General features: G+C 42.8%; 1 non-coding gene across 1 annotated transcript; it reads left to right on the forward strand.

The window, feature by feature from the left end:
• Window positions 1-8326: 8326 nt before the first annotated feature.
• trnas-gcu (transfer RNA serine (anticodon GCU)) lies at window positions 8327-8408 on the forward strand. Its single transcript has one exon. It is a non-coding gene; the product is annotated as a tRNA-Ser (tRNA).
• The last annotated feature ends 446 nt before the right edge of the window (window positions 8409-8854 follow it).

Genomic DNA, 8854 nt, shown 5'->3' on the forward strand with positions numbered 1-8854 from the left:
TACATCGACAGGCCAAATCTTGCTCACTAGATGCACCACAATTTACAGATCAGGTGAGTGGGGGAGATGATGATCCTTGTGGAAACATGAGACAGTGAGAGAATTGATCCCACGCTGCTGGTCTAATTATTCTCTTAAACCAGTTAGTCAGTGGACTGAGCTAACAGACTTCCATTCAATGTAGAGCTAAACCGATTAGCTCAGTGCATTTACATTATGTAATATTTCATGTGGAATGAGCGGCTGTACATTTCAACTCCACCAGCTCTTCTTATATTCAATATTTTCAGTTGCATGTGTTTTGCAATTTCTTTCCTATGAATGTTAACCAATTCGAGAATATTTCCCTTTTGCATCCCCGTCTAGGCAGTCCAGAATCCCTGTCGCTGTTTAATTCACTCCTTCTGTGCCAGCACACGCTTTTCAAATATTCTGGAATCAGCTGCTAAATTGTATTATTTATGAAAATTCATCTCCGAATTCAAGAACTCTCAGAATAAAGAATGCCTACTCCAAACATCTTTATCGTGCCCAGCTGGGTTTGAAGCTCAATCCTCTAGTTTCCACTCACCTAAACGAGGGACTGTCCCTTGAATTTATTCTAAACAACTTCACATCAGCTGGGTGACCTCTCTTCGGACACAACTAAATCCTTCCTGATTTCTCCCGCATTATTCTTTATCTATGCCACATTCCATTAAAACTCCTCTATTCTTTTCTTGTGGCTTTATCACCCAGTTTCCATCGTTTCTAACGACATGGTATCAAGTGAACCATTGGCCATGTAATTCCCAATGTCTTTATATTCCAATAAACGCTGCTCGTGTCATTTATCATGTCTTTATATCCCATTAAATTTCAATCTGAGATAGGATGCCGAGTCCAATTCAATGCATGAAAATTCACCACTAAGCTATGCAATCTTATTACCGACAGAGGAAAGGTGGAAGCAATTTCAATTACAGCTGAATCAATTGGCTACAACAGAATCGGATAAAATCCCAGTCAAATACATGACTTTTGTCCTTATATTTATTTCTTCTCTACGCGTGCGGAAGTAACACAGTGAGGGATCAATTACTATTGTCAGACACACAAGGGGGCATATGAAATGCTGAAGTTGTGAGATCAGATCATTTTGTATTGACAAAAACAATTCAATGTTCGAATCTCAGTCTTAGGAATTAGTTGGAGAGCGATTTTGAACGAAATTTGAGCATGGACGTCTACCCCATGTCTTAATACTAATTTGTGTGATTCTTTTGTTGTTTACCTCGTTTGTGTATATTGCCTCGTTGAGGATTTTGAAGTTGTCCCCTCTACACAAATGATCCGTGCTTTTGCACTGTTATATAAAAGATGCAGTACAATAACACCCAACACTGACTCGGTCAACTTATACAGATATTGACTCCTGGAAACAGCACTGTGCACTCTCCTCGGGTCTGGAAAATAACTTGCTACATTCCCGCTCTTATGGCTCTTTTCATTCCATCAGCTTCTGTTCTTCAAGGAATCCGATTCAGCAGATCTTGTCACTGAGCCATTTCTTTGTATGTGTTCACATCATGTGAGCAGAATATCACAGTCCATAACCCAGAAGTCAGACCATACTCAGGGAACCATACTCTGCTCTTGATCATTTCATGAACACCAAGAAGAAATATCTAAGCTCTTCAAAATCTACTGACCTGTTTTTCAGAAGCAAGATAAACAGTTCCAGGTTTTTGCTTTTGTTGTCACACGGACCAATATTGTAAATGCTGGAACTAATTGAGACTGTCCGCCCTCTCACATCCATTTTCTCCCCAGGAGGTGTTAAGATGATGGTTTGAATCGGATTCTTCTGCAAAGAAGAATCTTTTTATCGATTAATTTCTGGTTTATGTGCCCAGCAGGCTCCCGCTGGGCCTCTCTGTTAGGACTGATCACGGCAGTTTCCAGCAGTCATCTTTTTGGAGCATGCACCTTCGAGGATGACGTCAAAAGATATTCACTGTTACTGTGTGATACTCTAACAATGGAGAAAGCTCTATCAATGGAGGCACCTCAGTCCGCTGGGATGGGATAAACAGAACCATCCCGCGTGGGGAAATTCTGCAGTGTGTCCTGCGGATCAGACACATTACACTTTATCATTCAGATCATCCCAGAGTGAGAGCGCTCGTGAAGGCCAATTGGTCACTTGTACCTGTGTCAGCTCAGGAGTTACAAAAGATGGGTTAAAGTGGAAACACTGGTGATTAGATCAGGTTTCAAGTGTTTACGTGAGGCAGGAAGGAGAAAAAGATACACTGTTAAACGAATGGGATCTGACTACAGGAGCAGCAAATACGTTGTACGGTGCAGAGGAGTGCTTTGAATTATTGATTTCTGATTGATGGGCCAATCATGCTTTTCCTTGGTCACGCTGCTACAGAAGATAATATGTCAGTGTCTCTCGGAATTGTGATGTCGCAGGCAAATATCGACGTTACACTGCTGGAAATTCCTTTTTTCCAATGTGTGGGCAGTCTGTGTGTAAAATAGCTTTAATATTGAACTCTTTCTCATAAATAATTCCACTCCATCTCAGTGTATTGTATTTTCTCCGTTCCACTTTACCTGTCATTTGCCTGCACTGAAATTGATGTGCTCATTCCGTATGTCTTTTACAGTCTGGGTGACATATTGCAGTTGTATTGACCCACCCCTGCCAGAATTTTCCACTTCACTTCAACCCGCCCTAACTTCGTTATCTGATACCAGTCCCGTTGTTTAGGTGTTAAGCGCTCGTCTCAGATCCAACCTGCCCTCACCTAAAATAAACGCAAAACTCACTCACACTGTGATCACTGCAATCCAGGAGCATCTTCACTCCAACGTCATTGATTATTCCTAGGAGAAAGTTAAGACTGCAGATGCTGGAGATCAGAGTCAGGAGTGTGGTGCTGGAAAAACGCAGCAGGTCAGTCAGCTTCCGAAGAGCAAGAGAGTCCATGTTTCAAGCATAAGCCCTTCACCAGCAATAAGGCATGTGATTCGGGGCTGACAGATAAATGTTAGGGGTGTGGGGTTGTGGGGAGTTACCTGGTAAGCGACAGTTGGATGAAGGTGAGGGAGAAGATGATAGGTTAGAAGGAGCAGTGATAGAATAGGCCCAGGTAGCGGTGCCAAGTTTGAGGCTTGGGACTTGGGGGAAGAGAAAGGAGACACTGTTCAAATCCAGACTTATCCCGTGCTTGGCAGAGTCCCAAGGCGGAATGTACGCCGTTCCTCCTCCAGGTATTGGGTGGTTATGGTTTGGCAGTGAAGGAGGCCCAGGATCTGTAAATCTTTGATGGATTGGGAGGGGGAGTTGAAGTGCACAGTCACGGGATGGTGAAGTTGGTGGGTGCGGGTGTCCCAGAGATGTTCTCTTAAATGATCTGCAAGAAGGCGTCATGTCCCCCTGACATAGAGGCAACCGCACTGGGTGCAACGGATGCAGTAGATGACATTGGAAGCGGTATAGGTGTGGTATTGGACGGAGATGAGTGGAGTGTTGTGGGTGCTGGTTTTACCCTTCCTCCAATGGCATGGAAAGATGCCAATAGTGGTGTGCGGGCTTATTGGGGACAGTATGAAGATGGGGGGTTCTGAGAGGGAATGGCCTTTTCAGAATCATAATAGGGGTTGGGAGGGAAATATATATATCTGATGGTGGTGTCTGTTTGGAGATGGCAGAAGTGGTGGAGTATGATGTGTTTTATACGGAGGTTGGTGGGTAAAGGCGGAGGACCATGGAGTTCTGTCCTTGTTTTGAGAGGGGTGGGATTCAAGGAAGGTGGTGTGTGTAGTGGAGGAGATGCAATGGAGGGGATCGTCAGCCACGTGGGAATGGAATTTGCGATTATGGAAGAAGTAGACCAACTGGGAATTTCTGAGGTGGAGTTGGTCATCCTGGGAAAAGATTTGGTAGAGGTGGAGGAAATAGGAATAAGGGATGGCGTTTTTACACGAAGAGGGGTGGAGGAGGTGTAGTATTGTTAGCTGTGGGAGTCGGTGGGCTTACCGTATATATCTGTAATTAATCATTCCCTTGAGATGTTGATGGACAGGCCCGGGAAGGGGAGGGAATTTGCCAAGATGATCCAGGTCAATTTGAGGTCGGGCTGAAAAGTTTTGGTAACGTTGGGGAACTGTACAATTTCCTCGTGGGAGCATTCAGTGGTGCCAATGCATTCATCAAAGTAGTGGAGGAACAGTTGGAAAGAGGTGCCAGTGTAACTGCGAAAGACGGGCAATTCCACATATCTGACAAAGAAGCAGGCATAGCTATGTCACATGCGTGTGCCCATGACTACCCCTTTGTTTTGCAGGAAGTCGGAGGATTGGAAGGAGAAGTTGCTGAGGTTGAGGACTCGTTCAGCCAGGTGGAGCAGGGTGCCGGTGGAAGCGTACTAGTTGGATGGGGTGAGATGAAGAAACAGAGGGCATGGAGACTTTCGTCATGGCAGATGGATGTGTACAGGGACTGGACGTCCAAGGATAAGATGGTGCATTGTGGGCCAGGGAAACAAACGTCTTGGGGGAGATGATGTGCATAGGTGGTGTCACGAACGTAGGTGGGGATTTCATGAACTGGGGAGACAGGAAGGTGTTGAGATAGGAAGAGATGAGTCAGGTCGGACAGGCGCAGTCTGAGACAACAGAACTAAGGAACGAGGTTGAAATGCGGATTGTGGTGTTCATGTAAAATGAGTTTGAAGACTGTGGATGGGAGATTCCCCAGAGGTGATGAGATTGTGATTATCTGGGAGATAATGGGAGGTGAGGCTGTGATCGGGGGCAGTAGGAAGAGTTGTCTGCGAGTTGGCGCCTGGCTTCAACAGTGTGCCTCACGCCGACTCACAAGCATCATTCCTGATGAAGGGCTTACGTCTGAAACGTCCATTATCCTGCTCCTCCGATTCTGCCTGACCGGCTGTGCTTTTCCAGCATCACAGTTTCGATTCATTCATTATTGCGGTTTCATTTCACACTACCAAGTCCGTGCTGACTGTTTGCCTCCAGAAAGCACTGTTCTTATAAGATGCTGCAACATCTGCCAATCTCAAACATAAACAGAAATTGCTGTAAAACCTCAGCAGAGCTGGCAGCATTTGTGGAGATGAATTACAGTTAACGTTTCAGATCCACTGGGTTCGTCCCTCCACAGATGCTGCCAGACTTTCTGAACTTTTTCAGCAACCTCTGTTTTTGTTTGATTTACAATATCGGCGGTTCTTTCACTTTTTTGTTTCTTATTTTCTACGAATATGATTTGGCTCAAGATTATGTTAAATGTTTTGAAGATGACTGCGATCGAATGGCCAGATTGCACTAGCCCGCGACTGCAGCTTGGTTCACATGACCAATGCCTTTCCACTTGGTCACCGTACCCTACAGCTGCACGGTATATAAATTAACAAAACTATGGTATTTTCTCAGATTGGTAATCAGGAGCGAGATTGTTTGAATTGTTGTAACAGTAAGATAAACTGAAAAAATACATGATATTAAATGGAGAACCATAAGGGAAAGAGAGAAAAGGGAATGATAGTGTTCTGGCAAAATTTAAATGTCATTGCTCAAGATTCCGATAATGCTATCATTCACAAACATACCACAATTTGGAATGTAACTTTTAGGAAAAGCAATGCAAGCAGATTGCAAAATCTTAGTCTGAAACACTTGCTGCAACTGCTTTAGTTTTAATGAACGCGCGCATGGGCTTCAGTGCTGTAATGATCTCCTAAACTGTCGAAGGAAATCCTTGCCTTCGAGAATACATGGAGAAAGTTCACTGATTCATCGCAGTAATAGCAGGACTGTCCTTTGGAAGCATATAAGTACAATTATTCAAGGCTCCATGGAGTTTCGATTAAGACGAGAAGGAAATGTCTCCATTCACAAATGAATAATTCAGTAGAACTCAATGCAGGAACGCATGAATTGATGAACAAAGTGAGCAAGAACACGGACATACGATACAATAGCTACGATAATTACTACGTGGAAAGTGTTGATTGCAGATCCACGGTGGCATTTAATAATGATATTTACTGTCCAGAATCAGTATGCACTGGAATGACTAGATCCCGACTGTGATGTATTTGAACTTCAGTTACCAATAAGAATAGCTGAGACTCACTCAGGTCATGAAGATTTAGAGAAATTATATTTAAAAGGCAAAGAGTTCATCAAGTAACTGTGAAATCTTTAGGTCACCTGCAGTGGGAGCATTGTGTGTAATCCTTGTCCTCATTCTCCACCAAAGACATGTGAAGAGGTTAGAAAAGGCACAGACACTGCTTACTGAATATCAAGATATTGGAAACCCCAGGGGCGGGGTTTTCCGAGACATAAAGACATCAGAAAGGATAGAAATGGTTTCATCGGCATGATAGACAGAATGAAGGAGTTTATTCACGAGATGTGGCAATGCTGGACCAGAAACACTCATGTTTAAAAGTAAACAAAAGAGATTTACGCAAAATGTGTGGTTTGAAGTGACTAAAACGGGAAAATTTCCTCGTTCGAGTCAATCAACAACTTTAGTTAGAGCTTCAAAACTATTAGTGAATGATTAAGAAAAGATTGGATGAGAGTTTCTTCCACTTAATAAAGTTACTGAAATCCTGAATGACGTTCCAGAAATAAAACGTAGATTTCTGATTTCGTAGTGTTTTAAAAGACGCATGAACAAACGGACAAGGAAGGAATTTACCATTGAAAGAAAGGAAACATGTGGGTGTGGTATAATTTCGAATTTGGTTGTTTTCAGACACAAAGGCATTTCATGAACACGTTCAGCTGAATAAGACTGAGTATAAAAAGTTCATGCATTTGAAAGGTGTAGCGTATAATTCAAGGTGAAACATTCTAAATGGGGCTGATGTCCTAAAGTAACAGCAGGCAGAAGTTGCATTCTAATGAGAAGCAATTGAATCGTCACTTGGAGATGCAACACCTACTTTAAAGATGTGATGACATTCATATGATATTAGGTGTATTTCACGCTTTCTTACCTCCACCACCAACTAGACCCTGTCTTTTTTGTATTTCTAACCCTCTGTACTTCTCTGCAGCACACCAATTAAGCTGAAAGATGCTCAGACTAAAGTTGAAAACAATATTCCGACGGTCCTATGCGATCAGTCTATTTTTTATTATTATTACAATGACAATTGCGAGTTTGCAACAAACTGCATAACATAAAACCAGTTCAACATCGATTTTCCCGGAATTTAACGCAGTGCACATGGGAAACGTCATCCATCTGCTAAAAAATCACATTGGGCTCTCTATCCACACATGTCTCTTCACGTTTAAATATTTGTGGTATGTTTGTTGATCAAGGTGTCATTATCCAGAAAAGATCGTTTCTCAATCCACAAAAACTGGTACTTTTCCATAAACTTGACTTTTCTCAATATCGCCTTCCATCCGTACCTCTTAACATGACGACAAGTCGAAGCTGTTCCATGTGAGGCTCAAACTTAAAACTTCGGCAGAGCACACCCCACGATACTGGCACAGAGATACCTTGTACTGGTCACCTACAGCACTGAAGCGACACATTAATGCTTACCTCCACATTCCTGGCTGTACCTTAACGGTAAGGAACCGAGTTTCTCTGATTTCATAGGTGGTAACTGGCATTGTGCGACCATCTTCACCAGTGGTTCGGACCAGTTTGAGGAATGTGGTAAGCTACTCATTGCAAAGATGGATAGTTTGTTGAAAGGTGCAAATTCAACATTTGCATTCCCTGACCCATGAGCCTTTTATTTTGTTTTTCATCAATAAAAATGTTAAAATCGTCATCTTGGACAGTCTCAATTACAGATCTCCATTGTGTCTCTGGCATCAAACTCCAAAGTGTAAGCTACTCTGAATTCTTCCACCGCAGTCTGCTGTTTGGGAAGTCCTGTACGCAAAGGCGTGTCTAAAATATCTGAGCAGAAGAAAGATGTTCCGAATAATGACATTGAGCACTAGTCACTCTCTTCCAGTTTGGAAAATAATTCCTCACACACAACTTTACATCTCCTGCTGTCACCGACTCTCCACTCCATTGACTTCAAATCTTCACAGAATTCAACAGATCTTGTTGCATAGCCATTTCTTCATTTTTGCTCTGATCACTGTGAGCCGAGTGTCACAGTGGGAGTGCGCTTGCCCCATACCCAGAGGTCAGACGATACTCTTGGAACCATACTGTGCTATTTATCATTTCACCAATACCAAGGAGAAATATCTATGGTGTACATAATTTACGCAATTCACTTATTCATAAGATCAGAGGGATGTTCGCCCATCTGGCGAGGTGGCCGAGAGGTTAAGGCGATGGACTGCTAATCTATTGTGCTCTGCACACGTGGGTTCGAATCCCACTCTCGTCGCTGTTACTGATGATTTTCAACATTGGTATCTTTGGATGATACAGCTGTCTTATTGAAATTGAAACTCCAATAGTGTGTTTATATGCATCAACGCTATTATAAAGTCTCAAAGAATAATTTGAACCTGTTGCCTAAACTGCATTGAAATGTAGATTGAATTGGAATAATTAAAAGGAACGCCATTTTCCTATCCAAGTCAGGTTGCCGTGAACTTTTATTGTCTGAAAGAGATCCAGGAAAACCAAATAACCAGAGATGCAAAGTGCACGTTTACGCCTGGGATTCTTAATAAGTGTTTTGCCAGATGAAATCTGTAGCAGGTTGGGTAGAAGTGATTCACCTTGGTGAAATGAGCAGGGAGACACAGCACAAAACAATGGAGATATTTCAAAAGGGGCAGGGACTGGGTGTAGGAGTACCGGTAACTGTTGTAAATGCACAGTAGA

The sequence above is a fragment of the Chiloscyllium plagiosum genome, unplaced genomic scaffold (genome assembly GCF_037043375.1).
Source record: "Chiloscyllium plagiosum isolate Xiang-an unplaced genomic scaffold, Cpla_swu_hap1 HiC_scaffold_21, whole genome shotgun sequence".
NCBI classification, from domain to species: domain Eukaryota; kingdom Metazoa; phylum Chordata; class Chondrichthyes; order Orectolobiformes; family Hemiscylliidae; genus Chiloscyllium; species Chiloscyllium plagiosum.